Source organism: Anomaloglossus baeobatrachus, chromosome 3 (assembly GCF_048569485.1).
Source record: "Anomaloglossus baeobatrachus isolate aAnoBae1 chromosome 3, aAnoBae1.hap1, whole genome shotgun sequence".
In the NCBI taxonomy this organism is placed as follows: domain Eukaryota; kingdom Metazoa; phylum Chordata; class Amphibia; order Anura; family Aromobatidae; genus Anomaloglossus; species Anomaloglossus baeobatrachus.
Window position 1 is genome coordinate 68,596,391 of NC_134355.1, and position 17,739 is coordinate 68,614,129.

The window sequence follows — 17,739 nt, forward strand, 5'->3', positions numbered from 1 at the left end:
AAAACGGTGACTGGTGTAAAACAAAAAAAATCCCGAATTGCTATTTTATGTTCATTTTGCTTCCGAAAAATTGGAATAGAAGGCGATCAAAAAAAGTTATGTGCCCAAAAATGGTAACAATAAACTCAACTCATTCCACAAAAAACAAGCACTCATGTGACTGACAGCAGAAATGTAGACATATGATGGATCTCAAAATGTGCAAAAGGAGAACAAGATCCAGCAAAATCATGCAGGCATGGATAGGCATAAAACTTGAATTTATTTAACACATTAAAATAATCCTCATTGGCACCAATAGATCTGATAATTGAGAAAATCCAATGCGTTTCGGCAGTAAAAATATGCCTTATTCATGGATACACCATCTGTCCATCAATAAGGAGTATGGTGAAATGGTGCAGATATTCTGCAACATGAAAAGCTCATTGTGGGAACATTGCCTTATAGTAAAAAAAAAAATATATCACCAAATCCGCACAGTCCAGCAGCGTCTTTACATGCACAGTGGGCGGAATTTTCTTGAAATTACATCCAGTTTGATTGGACAGTTAGACTATGTTCACACGTAGTTTAAATGCTGCATTTTTTACATCTGCTTTTTTTTTTGCATAGAAAATCTGTTACTTTTCACTTTCCAAGCAAATCATATATGATTTTATGAAAACTCCACCAACTGTGTGCCTAAAGACGCTGTTGGGTGCACAAAAGAATATGTGATCACACCACAGCTGCAAAGGGGGCGGCGGCGCAGCGGAGGGGAGGGCCGATGCTGCGGAGGGGAGGGCTGGCACTACGGAGGAGAGGGAGGGATTTATCTCCCTATCTCCTCCGTTGCCGGCTGATGCAACTAGTGTAACTTGAGAGCAGTGCGATGTTTTTCTCGCCCCATAGACTTGCATGGATGCGAGTGGAACAGCATCGCATTCCACCCACAGCATGATATGATTGTTTTCTCGGTCCGATTAGGGCTGAACAAATAATCGCTCATGGGAGCTGCCCCATAAACTAATATTGGTCCGAGTGGAATGTGATTTTTTTTATCACATTCCACTCGCACCGTTTTTCTCACCGTGTGTCCTAGGCCTTAAGTGCAGAATCAAAGCTTTTCTGTATCATTAAAAATGCTGCTTCAAAAAATGCTGCACTAAAAAAGTCAAATAATGGGGAAAAGGCATAATAAATGCAGCAAAAAAATGCAATATTCAGAGAAGGTTGGTATGGCGTAATTTTTGGTGCAGACACATGCACAAAATGTACAAATAACAGAGAGCCAAAAAAATGCAGCATTTATACTATGTGGCCTTTGGCAAAATGGCACGTAAAATACTACTGGTCATCTTGCAAAAAAGCAAGATCCTATATAGTGAAGCTTACGTAAAAATGAAAAGATTCTGGCTGCTACAACTATGAATGAATGAGCAATAAATAAAGCCGTAGGTTCCAACCATCCTGGATAAAGTGGGACCATGCCAGATTTGGGTCTATACCCTGCTGCCCTGGGCATCTACTGAATATCCCTCCCTGCCATCACTCACTCTGACATCTCCTGCTTCCAGTGTAGAAATAAACTGTATAGTGGCCAATGGGTTGTGGTTAGGGTTGTGGCTAAAGTTTTTGTGTAACACGCTGTACATAGCTCACAATTACTGGCGGATTGTTAGACATACAGTTACGAGTTGCTCTCAGATGAGCTATAGGAGAAGCTAAAGGGGGCTTTAGACTCTTAACACGCTGGTGAAAACACCCGCCCCCGTCGTTTTTGTGTCACGGGCAAATCGCTGCCCGTTGCGCACAATATCGTTAAGAACCGTCACATGGACTTACCTGCCTAACGACGTCGCTGTGGCTGGCAAACTGCCTCCTTTCTAAGGGGGAGGTTTGTGCGGCGTCACAGCGGCATCACTAAGTGGCCGCCCAATAGAAGCAGAGAGGCAGAGATGAGCGGCCGTAACATCCCGCCCACCTCCTTCCTTCCTCATTGCCAGCGGCCGCAGGTAAGCTGTTGTTTGTCGTTCCCGAGGTGTCACACATAGCAATGTGTGCTGCCTCGGGAACGACGAACAACCTGCGTCCTCAACAATCAACGATTTTTTGAAAACGAACGACGTGTCAACGATGGACAATTTGGTGAGTATTTTCCATCGTTAACGGCCGCTCGTTGGTGTCACATGCAATGACGTCGCTAACGATGCTGGATGTGCGTCACGGAATCCGTGACCCCAGCGATATATCATTAGATACGTCGCTGCATGTAATGGGGCCTTTAGAGCCCATTTACTGTTATTTGCAAGGGGCCGTCTACTGTTTGTGCCCACACGTGGATAGATCACAGAACCCTCCCACCCACCATTGTAAAAATAATATTATCTACTCACATTCTGTAGTAATTGCATTCGAAATGATAATTTTCAACAAATTAAAAAGAGGTGATGGATTACAATAGTGACCTAGTTACCTACAGCTTTACACCAAGGTGTATATGATACTATCACTTTATTACATACTTCATTGAATCAATGGATAATCCTCAGTGCAATAACATTTCAACAGTGAAACTACAAAAAAACAAACATTGCACTAAATATTTTGACAATAGACTTTATTTCGCAGACCTTTTCTAAGATAACCCGAAAATTCATTCCATAGATTTGGCTGGGAATAAAACGCCTCAAATACCTGGCTAACACAGAAAAGATTAAAAAAATAAAAAGACGTTAAGCAACAAGAAAGACGTCAGCATTCTCCACTCCAGACAGATGTAGAGATACTTTCAGGGAAGATGCTGCTAAATGTAATAGATGCATTAATTAAAATCAAACATGGCAACTAAAAAACACGTTGGGTCCAAAACAGTGACACTGATCATTTAGCACTGTTCCTTCTGGGCGCCCCTATCATATGGTGGGGAACTGGACATAACTCTTCTTTAGGGGTATAGAGTGCAGACAATAAACTTGTACAAACGCTGTAAAACTTTCATGACTTATGGCAGGAGCACACTGAGAATAATCAGGTCCCCGAGCAATGAGGATCACTGCCCTCATCACCCTCAATACAATTTTCTTCTGTACTTCTTTCAAAAACATTAATCATCACTTTTTTGCTTTCTCTGTTTTCATTGAAAGACTTCACAGGACATGCTGATCTTTTTGCCACTGTTCTTAGGGGGGCTTTGCACGTTGCGACATCGCTAGCCGATTGTAGCGATGCCGAACGCGATAGTCCCCGCCCCCGTCGCAGATGCGATATCTTGTGATAGCTGCCATAGCAAACATTATCACTATGGCAGCTTCACACGCACTTACCTGCCCTGCGACGTCGCTCTGGTCGGCAACCCGCCTCCTTCGTAAGGGGGCGGGTCGTGCGGCGTCCCACAGCGACGTCACATGACAGGCAGCCAATAGAAGCGGAGGGGCGGAGATGAGCGGGACGTAAACATCCCGCCCACCTCCTTCCTTCCGCATTGCAGGCGGGACGCAGGTAAGGAGAAGTTCTTCGCTCCTGCGGCTTCATACTCAGCGATGTGTGCTGCCGCAGGAACAAGGAACAACATCGTACCTGTCGCTGCAGCGAAATTATGGACATGACCGACACTACACAGATCACCGATTTTCTACGCTTTTGCGATCATTTATCGGTGCTTCTAGGCTTTACACGTTGCAAAGTCGTTACCGGCGCCGGATGTGCTTCACTTTCGATTTGACCCCGACGAGATCGCAGTAGCGATGTTGCAACGTGCAAAGCCCCCCTTACTCTATCTAAGGCATCTATCACATGTCCGTGAAAAATGTTTCTGTTTTGAATGGCTGTGTTGAAGGTGCATGTGGCCCATCCGTGTGCCATGATTTTGGCACACTAGTGTTCACCGTGTGCTAACCATGAAAGCACATGGAAAGCAAGAACTTTTTACTCACCTGTCCCCAGTGTTGATGTCTCCGGGACTGCTGCTTCCAGGTCTGCGGTGCAGTGAATATTCATGAGCATAAGCAGCGGGTCTGGAAGCAAATGAGAGCAGCACTGAAGACAGGTGAGTATAGAAAATCATTTTATTTTAAAGACACATGTTTCCTCCGGTACGTGTCACATGGATTACATCAGTCTGTGGTCCATGTGACATCAATGCTGCCGGAGATAAATGGACTTTTCTCTGTGCGGAACACACGGACACGCGCGTGCTCCAGTCCTCGTGAAAACACTGATGTATGTGCAGAACCATTGATTTTAAAGGGTCTGCGCGTGTTCAAATCTCCGGTACATATAAAACCGGATGTCATATGTACCAGAATCACTAATGTGTGATGAAAATTCGTAGTGATGATACATCCATTTGACATCACACTTAGCTGCATAGTGTTAAACTGGGGTTAAACCATGTTCACACGTCGAGTATGTGGTCAGTATTTTACTTTAGTAGATATAAACCAAAATCAGGAGTGGGACATTCAGAGAAAAAGTATAATAGAAACATAGGCACCACTTTTGCATTTTTTACCCACTCCTGCTTTGGCTACAAATACTGATGTAAAATATTGACCAAATACTACACGTGTGCACATGGCCTAATACTAAGATCTGTGGTCTCTGAGACTCAAAGTAATATAATTTGACTCATACAGATGGAAAGACCTAATTAGGAACAGAAGTGGGACTAACAAAGAAAAATGACTGAAATATTATTTATACATACAGCAGGTGAAATACGTTTTGAACATGTCACCAATTTTTAAAGTAGATATATTTCCAAGACTGGATTCACACCATGGTATAGCATCCGATGCAAGTGCATCAGATGCGTTATGCTAATGACCTTAAGCTCCCACTGTGCTGCCAGCATGAGCCGAGTGTCATGCAACTGTGATCCGATCCTGCGATCAGATCTCAGCTGCGGAGGAGAGGGCAGAGTTAATCTCCCCATCTCCTCCATTGTCAGCTGATGCAATTATCACACTGCACTCAGATGTTATGAGTGCAGTCTGTTGTTTAACTCACACTCATAGACTTGTATGGATGTGACTGACACAGCCCTCACTGACACTCGCAGCGTGCTGTGACTTTTCTCTCATCCAGAATCTGGATGAGAAGAAAACTGACAATTTGCTCTCCCTCATTGAATAACAATGGTCCAAGTGCAATGAGAGATTTTCTTGCATTGCACGCGTCCAATTCAAACTCTTGCGTGAACATACCCTAAAAGTGCTATTGACATGAATTTCACATCGGATGTCAGTAACCACCCATCCAATCCACACAGGCAAAAAAATCAAACCATAGATGTCCATGAATTTAGTGATGTATGAGATTGAGGAATGACACAGAGAAAAACTATTGAACACGTGAAGGAGTAAGGGTATGTGCGCACGTTGCTTTTTACCTGCTTTTTACCTGCTTTTTTGCTGCTTTTTCTTCTGCGCTGTTTAATGCCAAAATGGATGTGTTCTTCTATTCAAGCAAAGTCTATGGGAATTTGGGTTTCTTGTTCACACTATGTTGTTCAAAATGCTGCCTTTTTGTGGCAGAACTTTGGTCAAAAACTCAGCTTTGCAGTGCAAAACCCAAATGGCAAAAACAATTGACATGTTGCTTCTTTGAAAAGCTGAGTTTTTGACCAAAGTTCTGCCACAAAAAGGCAGCATTTTGAACAACATAGTGTGAACAAGAAACCCAAATTCCCATAGACTTTGCTTGAATAGAAGAACACATCCATTTTGGCATTAAACAGCGCAGAAGAAAAAGCAGCAAAAAAGCAGGTAAAAAGCAGGTAAAAAGCAACATGCGCACATACCCTAAAGGTGCAAAAATCCATGAAAAGTCATTACACCAGGTGAAATCTATCTGTAATTAAGAAGCAATCCTAACACTTACTGAACAAGTAATATCAACTTGTTCAGTTGATGGTCTATAAAAAGGTCTCATTACCAAGGTGCCACACAAAAAACATCTCTTAATGGGTAAAACCCGTATGCTGTCTCAAGACCTTTGCAACATTATTGTTGCAAAACATACCAATAGCATTGATTACAGAAGAATTTCTAAACGGATGAAGAGTCAAGTTAGTATTGTTGGGGCCATAGGCCATAAACATAGGCACAATGTCAGAGGAGTGAAAAGATTTATAAGAATAGCTATTCAACAGCCAAAAACAAGAAAGACCTGGAATCTACAAGTACTATTGTTCTCTTCCTATCTTTCTGGCCGTTCATTCAGTGTATCATTTGCTGGCTCCACATCTTCTCCTCTTCCTCTCAATGTTGGGGTCCTTCAAGGTTCAGTCCTTGGCCCTCTTCTTTTTTCCCTCTACACTGCCCCAATTGGAATGACCATCAGAAGATTTGGCTTTCAGTACCATCGTTATGCTGATGACACACAGCTATACACCTCATCCCCTGAGCTCACCCCCGCTGTACTACAGAACACAAGTGACTGCCTGACAGCACTTTGCAATATCATGTTTGCTCTCTATCTGAAACTTAACCTTTCAAAAACTTAACTTCTTCCTTTTCCTCCATCTTCCAACCTTCCTAAACCTGACATCTCCCTCTCTGTGTGTGCTACAACAATAAAGGGTGCTTTACATGCTACAACATCGCTAGCTATAGCTAGCGATGTCATGCGTGATAGCACCCGCCCCCGTCGTACGTGCGATATGTGGTGATCGCTGCCGTAGCGAACATTATCGCTACGGCAGCATCACACACACATACCTTGTCAGCGACGTCGCTGTGACCGCTGAACAATCCTTCCTTCAAGGGGGAGGTGCGTTCGGCGTCATAGCGACGTCACTGTGGCGTCACTAAGCGGCCATCCAATAGAAGCGGAGGGGCAGAGATTAGCGGGCCGAACATCCTGCCCACCTCCTTACTTCCTCATTGCAGGCGGGACGGAGGTAAGGAGATGTTCGTCGCTCCTGCGGTGACACACATAGCGATGTGTGATGCCTCAGGAACGAGGAACAATATCGCAACTTACCTGACAACGATTTTTTGTTATTAAACGACCTCTCCAAAACAAACGATTTTTGTCTTTTTTGCGATCGTTATAGGTCGCTCCAGCCTGTCATATGCTGCAATGTTGCTAATGGCGCCGGATGTGGGTCACAAACACCGTGACCCCGACAATATATCGTTAGCGATGTCGCATCATGTAAAGCCCCCTTAAGTCCTAGGCAGCAAGCCCGCTGTTTGGGTGTTATACTTTACACTGATCTCTCCTTCACCTCCCACATACAATCTATTGCCCGTTCCTGCCGCTTGCACCTCAAGAACATCTCTAGAATCCGCCCCTTTCTCACAATGGAAACGACAAAAACCCTCACCGTGGCCCTGATCCACTCTCGCCTTGACTACTGTAACTCTCTATTAATTGGTCTCCCCCTAACTAGACTCTCTCCTCTACAGTCCATCCTTAATGCAGCAGCAAGGGTCACCTATCTGGCTAACCGCTACTCGGATGCCTCTGCTCTGTGCCAGTCATTGCACTGGCTCCCCATATATCATAGGATCCAATTCAAATTGCTTGTTCTCACCCACAAAGCTCTCCACAGTGCGGCACCCCCCTACATCTCCACCCTCATCTCTGTCTATCATCCCACCCGTTCTCTACGCTCTGCAAATGACTTTCGACTAACATCCACACTAATTCGAACCTCCCACTCCCGTATCCAAGACTTCTTCCGAGCTGCACCAACCCTTTGGAACGCTCTACCCCAAGAAGTTAGGACAAATCTCAACTCACTCAGCTTCAGACGCACCCTAAAGACGCATTTTTTTAGGGCGGCCTGTCACACTCCCTAATCTGATTCAATTCACATAGTCCCTCTACAACGGCTCACAATATAACTCCACCTCAAATTCCATGGCACCCAAATGTATCTCAAGGTTCTGGCCAACTAGTCCAGGAAACCATTATCTATCCCCCATTTCTGTGAGCTGGCTGGATTGTCATTGTAAATAAGCACTTGAACCTTGTCCCCCCCCATATCTCATTGTAGATTGCAAGCTCTCACAAGCAGGGTTGTCTTTTTTTTCCCTCTAAATATTGTATTTTCTATAACTGTTACTTGTTTGTATATGATCTTCCTGAATTGTAAAGCGCTGCGGAATATGTTGGCGCTATAGAAATAAAGATTATTATTATTATTACATTATAATGTATAGGGGACTGTGGTGGACATCATACTTTATATAGCTGCAGTGGTCAACATACTGTGTGGGGTACTGTGAGTACATTACACTGAGTAAAAGAAGCTGTGGGGCCATAATATTCTGTGGGAGACTCTGTGGGCCAGAATTCTGTATGGGGTGATGTGGAACCGTCATACTGTATTTGAGGCGCTGCAGTGTTGATCATACTATATATAATGGGGCTGTGGTGAGTTAGCATGGCAGGGAGACAGTGTGGAGAGTGAAAGTTTATAAGATGGAATAGCTATGGTATAGGTCATAGCTCATAAGGATGGACAATGTGGATTTAGACAGTTTGGCTGCTATTGTTCACTAAGGCAGAAAGTGTGGTGGGTGTAGACCATAAGGGCAGACACTGTGGAGGCCATCTACTATTGGAGACTTATTTAGGGCATAGCATGGACAAATATTTTTACGCAGAGGGGAATTTTAATATCACTCATATTTTTCAGAGCACTGTGTAAAGATGTGCTGCAAAAATGTGTATAAAATGGAAGTCTGCAAAGACAAACTGTGGGTGTGAAAACTCATCATGCCGTCTAGACAATGTGGAGATGAAAAGAAAGAGAACGACTCTAATAGGAGAAAAATCTCATGCTACTTAGATGTAAATATTTATTTGTGGTACTGCCTGTGTCCAAAAAGCACTGTGTTTCCTGTATGGTCCACAGTCTGATGATGGCTGTTAACAGCAACTCCCAACATAACCGTCACATTGTTAAGGACATACTGAGAGTTGTAGGTTCATGAGATACAAATGTATATGGGGCTGACTTGACATTACAATTGATTGCTGTACTAAGCTTGGTTCTTTTAATTAAGTAGTGATGTATTCCTGTTCGGATGGTGGTTCTGGGGATCTATTCATGTACTGATTATGGTTCTAGTGATGCATTCATGTACCAATGGTGGTTCTGGTGTTGCATTTATTTACTGATTATTGTTCTGATTTGTACATTTACTGATGATGGTACTGTTGTTGTTTTTATTTTCTAATGGTGGTTATCGTAATGTGTTTATGTATTGATGGTGAGTCTGGTAGTGTACTCATGTACTGATTATGGTTCTGGTGATACATTTCTGCCCTGATTGTGGATCTGGTGATACATTCATGTACTGATAGTGGTTCTGGGGATGTATTTATGTACTCATTGTGGTTCTAGTGACTTATTTATTTACTTATGGTGGATCTGGTGCTGTATACTATTTTGTTCTATTTCTTATGAACCGATGATGATTTTGTTTTTTTATTCATGAACCAATAATGTTTCTGGTGATACATCACCCACGACAACCATCATCACTGCATGAACACATCACCAGAGCCATAAGTAGTGCATGAAAACAGCACCAGAACAACCATCAGTACAGGAATATGGCACCAGAACCATCATCAGGTTTGTTACAAAAGTGTATTTGCACAAGACAGATGCAAAAACCATCAGCCATATCACTTTATCTATAATGGGGTATGTATAGTTTCTATTCAAATGCTATATACCGTAATTGAGACGAAATGGCCACCATTATAGTTAAGCTATATTAGTTTCTATGGCTATTTTTGGATTGACATTATAATATATGATGTCAGGGATTAATATTGCTATTTTTCCTTTTTATAGTTTAAATGGTCCAAAAACAATGAATGATCCTGAATGTAACTTTGAAATTGCACCCTCTGCTGAGCCTTACTCCTAAAGTGCACCACTTTATTTTTACTTTTGCTGATATTTTTTGATTAAAAATGTAACAATTCTTGTGCCCATCAGAGCTTGTTACCAGACCCATTGGAAAGTAGGAGATTTAGGGTCTTATTACCTTAAGGGGGTGTTATACACAGCGATATCGTTAGCGATATCGCTAGTGAGCATACCCGCCCCCGTCGTTTGTGCGTCACGGGCAAATCGCTGCCCGTGGTGCACAAAATCGTAAGAGCCGTCACACGTACTTACCTGCCTAGCGACGTCGCTGTGTCCGGCGAACCGCCTCCTTTCTAAGGGGGTGGTTCGTTTGGCGTCACAGCGGCGTCGCTAAGCGGCCGCCCAATAGAAGCGGAGGGGCGGAGATGAGCGGGAAGTAACATCCCGCCCACCTTCTCTCTTCCTCATTGCCGGCGGCCGCAGGTAAGCTGTACTTCGTCGTTCCCGAGGTGTCACACGTAACGATGCGTTCTGCCTCGGGAACGACGAACAACCTCCGTCCTCTACAATCAACGATTTTTTAGAAAGGAATGACGTGTCAACGATGGACGATAAGGTGAGTATTTTCCATCGTTAACGGTCGTTCCTTGCTGTCACACGCAACGACGTCGCTAACGATGCCGGATGTGCGTCACGGAATCCGTGACCCCGGCGATATATCGTTAGGTACGTCGCTGCGTGTTACAGGGCCTTTAGTCTTTGACCCATTCCTTGTCCCAGCCCTAGGTCATTTACCTCCATGAGAAATAGTAAACAGAAAGAGAGAAGCGATTTGTGGAAATGCAGCAAATACATTTTAATGGTAAACTGCAGAAGTGTCAGTTTATCGACACTCGAAATTCTTAATTACAATACTGTGTTTTAAGGCAAGATTCATGTTGTGAACTGGAAACATTCCTAAAATCAATCAAGAAAAGACACAAGGCCAATCCACATCCACTCAGTGATCAAAGGCAACAGCATGCATGAAATAAAATCCAGGCAGAGCATGATTAGCCTGGCAGGTACAGATGTGCCCTGTATTATTGCTGGAATGTGTGTAATGAGAATACACAATGAAAGCCAGGAGCAGAGAATAATGCTACAATCTTGTGTATAAGAGTGGGCGACTCTTGAAGCTGTGTAGCACATTCAGCACATACTGAGTGCAAAGTAATAAAATACACAAAGAGGGTAGATGGTTCAAATTTATGAATGATTACAAAGCTAATTACATAGGGTGTACTATATTTATGCATATATATATTGCCTCTATATTTAAACATCTGAACCACAACATATTGTGCCAGTAGCACACACACACGTAGCGTTCCTGCTACATTTTTTCCATGCATTTTTACAATATTTTACAGAATTATCAAAATAATTGAAGTATCAATAGTGTTTTTCTTTTCTTTAATTTTTTGAGGCTTTGTGCATTTTTTTTTAAACTGCAGTATATTTGTTCTATGAGCAATTTTGCGGTGTATTTATTTGCAGTTGAATGAAAGCATTAAAACTGCATTAAAAACACATGACAAAAAAAATGCATCAAAACACACATTGTGTATACAGTGTTTTTCCTTGCAACACTTCATTATTAATACAGAAAAAAAATGCTGCAATTAAGCACTGTATGAACATGCATTATTATATTTGGGAAATCTAATCTCAATTGATTAATGTGGCTCTCCACAATAAACTGATTACAGTGAAAATACCCTGTTTCTCCAAAAATAAGACCTACCCTTAAAATAAACCCTAGCAGGAATTTTTTGCCTTTTTGGAGTATGCTTAAAATATAAGCCCTACTCGAAAAATATGCCCTAGTTGCGGTTCAAGAAGGAAGTAACCGGGCAGCTAAAAAGTTAAAGGCTATAGCAGGACACCTCATTAAATGAAACAGACACCCACAAAAGATGGAAGACAGCCCCCCAAAAAATTGCACTCACCAGGCCCCGAATAACTACAGCTGGCAAGTGCTGATGGTGGATGGGCTCTCCCACAGTGATCTGCTTCGCTGTCAGGTCCTTCACCGTTCCACAAATACACACAGATCAGGTCCAGTATCTCCTTTCTCTCTCACTCACTTTTTTAGCGCATGTGTAGGTACTATAATGATACGCGCATGCACAAGATCTACTGTTACAACAATGCTGTTATTCGAGTAAAAGGGAGGATATGATAGATATAAAACAAGTAAGTTGAAGTAAGGCCCGCAACACACATCCGTGCCTCCGGTACGTGTTTGGTACATTTTTGCACCTACCGGAGACACATTGACCAATATTACCCTATGGGTGATGACACACATGCGTAAAATCACACGGAACGTGTGTCCGTGTGGTAAGTACATGTGTGCGTTTTCCCGCAAGGACGACATGTCCGTTTTTGTCCGTCAACATGCAGGCATGGACCCGCTAAAGTCTATGGGTCCGTGCCTGCACGGACGGCACACGTAGCATGTCCGTGTTCAGCACATATCGTCCGTGTGCGTTTTTAATCCAAACATCAGCAACACTTGTTTCCAATCTATCAGGTCAATTGTCAAATTGTCAAATGTCCTGATGTTTCATTTGATGATGCACAAGGCCAAGGATGTTGTCAAAGGACGTAATGGTTATATGGCAGTATGCTTGAAATTTAGGTGGAAATTTGCGCATTTCTCCATAAAGAATATTAAAATGGCCATGCGTCTTTCTTAGCTTGACAAGGGGGTGGATCCACATTCTTTTTTCAACAGGTGGTTCATATTCAAGCATATGTCTCCTAACCCCAAATCTCCTAGATAGGAGAGAGACATTTTGGAGTCAGTCTAATGAATGGAAGAGCCTAAAAACAATGATTTGAAATGTTTTTAAACCTTATCCACCGATGAGGGACGGAAATTGACCAATTAACAACACCAGGATCTCATGATGAAGGATTAACAACGTTATTTGGGTAAGAATGCGGACCTCTAAAAATGGACGGCACACGGATTGCATACGTACGTATTTTATGCCAATGCATACATTCCACACGTACACACGGAGAGAATACGCCATCACACGGATGTCATACGTACGGGAGAAATGCCCCTAAAAAATGGAACACGGACCCGAAAAATGGAACGTGAGACACGAACGTTTTTTATGCGGAAGTGTGTTTTTGGCCTAATACGGTTAGTGTTGAGCGAGTAGTTAACTATTTGTAATCGCTATGCTGTTAGCGAGTACTGTCCACTACTCGCATATTCGTTACAAGCAGCAGGCGCAATGTAAGTCAATGGGAAATACTCGCTAAATAGTGAGTAACCTCAAAGCCGTACTTTTTGTGCGAGTAGTGAATACTACGGCTTTTGGGTTACTCGCTACTTAGCGAGTATTTCCCATTGACTTACATTGTGCCCGCTACTCGTAACGAATATGTGAGTAGTGGACAATACTCGCTAACAGCATAACGAGTACGCATAGCTGAATACTCGCTCAACACTAAATATGGTACATAGCAGTGGCCACTAAACATTATACAGAGCTGCCCAGAATGTACATTACTGACATTTGACCGCTGCCACAGATACTACCTGATCGATGGGGTTGCCAGTTGTTGTGGTGCCACCAACCTTATATTGATCACCTCTTCTATGGAAAAGTCAGTGATATATAAATCCTGAACAAACTTATTAAAATAGTAAAACCTCTCATTGTATTTGTGTCACAGCCGTCGCCTTGTTGTTGGAGACTAGTGACAGCCTTTGGACTGGAGCCTCTCATCTCCATATGGCTCTCTACATTTAAATTTGTTTTGTTTCTTTTAGTGCTGAAATGGTTAATGTCAGTTTTGCTGCTGGCAGCTTTTCCAGCAGTTCCTGCTAAGAATGTTTCAGCTGCAATTACTTTGTAGTCACATTCTTCCGGTTTATATGGAGATGTGACCCAGCAATCCCTGCTGAAGTTACAAATCCATTTGTATACTGACCCCCTTAGTGGAAGGAGCTGAGATGGAGCATTCCAGAAGCCAGACTTTATCCTTCTGTGTTGCTGTTTATTCCCTGTTTGTCTCCCCTACTTTCTTGTCTTATTAGTGCAGCTGAGGATCTAGTGAACCTCACCCGCCTCTCACTAGTCGGGGCATCTATGGATCCCAGGGTCTCAGGGTGCTGCTCGGCAACAGTTGCAGAGACTGTATAGGGACTGGTGAGGAGAGAAAGGACAGCTACAGATGAGGACAGGAGGTGTCCATCTACCCTGTCACTAGCACCAGGGCCCAGCATTGTTATTGTGTCACCGGTATCCCCCCTTTTAGTGGTGTTGTGTTAGTGATCTTTTTTGTTGTGTGTCAGACTTTTTGGTCTGAATGCGCTTGCCACGCTTATTGCGTGACAATTTGACAGCGTGATGTACACGGTGCATGGGATGAACAACATTGATGGAGAATGAGACAGACAGACACACACGATATAGGGGCGGCAGATAAGGGAGACTTTTGACATTACTTGATGCACTTCTATTTTTTAGCTCAACATACCAAACTTGTATTTTGTTTTATGAAACTCTTACCTATTGGATACATTTTGTCATTTACCTTCTTCACTATTAAAGACAGAAAACAGAATGTTTATATAATAGACTTTACGGAAGAGGAAAGTTTGGAATTGAGCTTGGAATTAATTTTACCATCTCCAGGGTGGCCTGACCTGGGAAGTGCAGCACTCAAAATTGTTAATAATAACATACAAAAAAACTAATGCAGTGCTCCATGCCTTATAAATCACATTAATATTATAATTTATAATAATAATAATAATATTAATATATACATAATTCTAAATAGTGATAATTTCATGATACTTTCAAATATTTTATTATCTTACACATTTTAACATGGTCAGTGGAGTTATCTCTCTCTTCTGTAAAGTCTAAGCTGTCATGGTCAGCGGGGTCCTCCCTCTCTCTCCTATAGAGTATAAGCTCTTATGGTCAGCGGGCTCCTCTCTCTCTTCTGTAGAGTGTAATCTCTTATGGTCAGCGGGGTCCTCCCTCTCTCTCCTATAGAGTATAAGCTCTTATGGTCAGTGGGGTCCTCCCTCTCTCTTCTATAGAGTATAAGCTGTCATGGTCAGCGGGGTCCTCCCTCTCTCTCCTATAGAGTATAAGCTCTTATGGTCAGTGGGGTCCTCCCTCTCTCTTCTATAGAGTATAAGCTCTTATGGTCAGCGGGCTCCTCTCTCTCTTCTGTAGAGTGTAAGCTCTTATGGTCAGCGAGGTCCTCCCTCTCTCTCTTCTATAGAGTGTAAACTCTCATGGTCAGCAGGGTCCTCTCTCACTTCTATAGAGTGTAAGCTTTTATGGTCAGCAATTCCTTCACTCTCTCCTATAAAGTGTAAGCTCTTATAATCAGCATAGTCCTCCCTCTCTCTTCTATAGAGTGTAAGCTCTTATAGTCAGCTGGGTCCTCTCTCTCTCTCCTATAGAATGTAACCTCTTATGATCACCAAGGGTCTTCTCTCTTTTCTATGGAGTGTAAGCTTTTCTGGTTAGTCGAGTTATCTCTCTCTCTCTTCTGTAGTGTGTAACCTCTTTTGCTCAGTAGGATCCTCTCTTTCTATCACCTGTAGAGTACAGAATTGCTGAAAGATAAAATGGCGCAATATAGGGTTTTCTCCAATGATGATGAAGAAACAATTTATATGGAAATGTCACCTGAGCAGATTGTGATACAGTCACAACCACCTTTAGTATTCAGAGATCGGCTGCCACAGACCCAATGTGCATTAGCATAGTAGATGTGGTTAACACCGCGCTGCCATCTTAATAAAAAAAACATGATGAAAGTGATCACTTTCATCATCTGGTTTCCTCCTTAAGATGGCAGCGCGGTGTTAACCTCTTTTCTTCCACATCTACTATCACCTGTAGAGTGTAATGCGGTCGTCACACGGTATGATCTATCATGCAATTGCACGAGCGATCGTATCTGCCCCCGTCGTTTGTGCGTCACAGGCAATTAGTTGACCGTGGCGCACAAAGTCGTTAATCCCCCGTCACACGCACTTACTTGCTGAGCGACCTCGCTGTGGGCGGCGAACATCCACTTCCTGAAGGGGGTGGGACGTTCGGCATCATAGAAGGGGTGGGGAGGACATGAGAGGGACGTAAACATCCCGCCCACCTCCTTCCTTCAGCATTGCCGGGAGCCGCGGGGCACAGGTAAGCTGTGTTAATCGTTCCCGGGGTGTCACACGGAGCGATGTGTGCTACCCCGGGTATGATGAACAACCAGCTCAAAGAAGAATAAACGATTTTTTAAAAATGAGCGACGTGTCAACGATACACGATTTGCACACGATTTGCAAACGTTCAGAGTCGCTCGTAGGTGTCACACGGGACGACGTCGCAACCGATGCCGGATGTGCGTCACAAAAACCGTGACCCCGATGATGTATCGCACGATAGATCGTCTCGTGTGACGCCCGCATAAGTTCTTGTGGTGAGCAGGGTTCTCCACTTTGTATTATTGATCAGACATCTTTGTAGACCAGGAGACCAAAAACACCATAGAGCAGCTCCACTACTTAGTTTCTGATGTATTGTTACTCCCAGACACTTACCCTTCGCTAGAAATGTTGTTTTTTTTCATGGGCCTCCACTCAACTTTAGCCAAAGCAATCCGGCATAATTTACTGGCCTGTTTGGACAAGCCTACAAACCTTATATGCACACAGAACAATAGTCGATACGACCGTTCTGTGCCATAGAAGATCATGTTATCAGTAGCGATGATTTTTAAGCCAGCTTAAAAATCATTGCTAATGATGACTGAGTAATTTGCTCATTTAATGACTGACTGCCGGCCTGTTTAGATGATTGATCATTTTCTCTTCTAAATGCGCCATTACAGTTTTCCGAGGCAAAGACGTGATTCTATATTTTTGATGTAATTGTGATTTTCTAGGGTAAATATATAAAGCTCTGGAACAGATTATTTGAGAAATATTTTAGAGATTTCTTGCTTTGGGATATTTGATTTAAATGAATAATTCATAGTTTTTATAAATCACCAGGCGCTCACCCAACTAACAACAAAAAAGATAACTACGGTATAAACAGATCGGAGATAGCTGTGCAGATGTGGTAAATCATACGAGAGCACTACCGATGCCGCACATTTCAAACTTGATTAACGTAACAATTAGACTTAGAAGCAATTTCCTCATATACCGACCAACACGGGACATTTTTCACCTGATCTAGATAACTTAGGTCAGAGTAAGTGTATTGATAGCGACGCTTCCCGGCTTGTCTTATTGTTGGACATGAGAACCTAAGGGTCTGCACAGCAGTGCTCAGAGGTCACACCGCCTTCGTTTTAGAGCATGTAGAAATATTCTCTTAAATTCACAGAAAATATAAACTCTTACAAACTCATTTTATTTCAAATGTTAAAAATGCAACAAGTGCAGAGACACAGTGTAAAGAAGTATACTATATGCAAACATTATCTACAGAGGTGCAAAAGACAATCCCTCAAAAAAGAGTGTGTAGGCTATAATGTATGGAAGTACTTGCTATTTGAACAGATCTTAATTACAGTAACAGCCTGTCATGTCTCCACCAGAGTCCGCTCGTGCGACTTCTGCTTCGATCACCAGACGTCGCCGTATTCCTGCTGTGGACTGTGCTGTTGATAGATGAGAAACCCATACCACTGGCTGTGGTGGATGCAGGCTCCCACCCATCCACTAATCTGGGTATGACTAGGACCTGTGCAGTATAACTGGCTGACTGTGGTGGTGTGTGCCTTCTAGTTGAAGTTACCACCTTTCATCCATGGCCAATGGGAAAGCACCACACCCTCCTTATTCCTCTTCCAATCTGCTGGTTGCCACCATACAT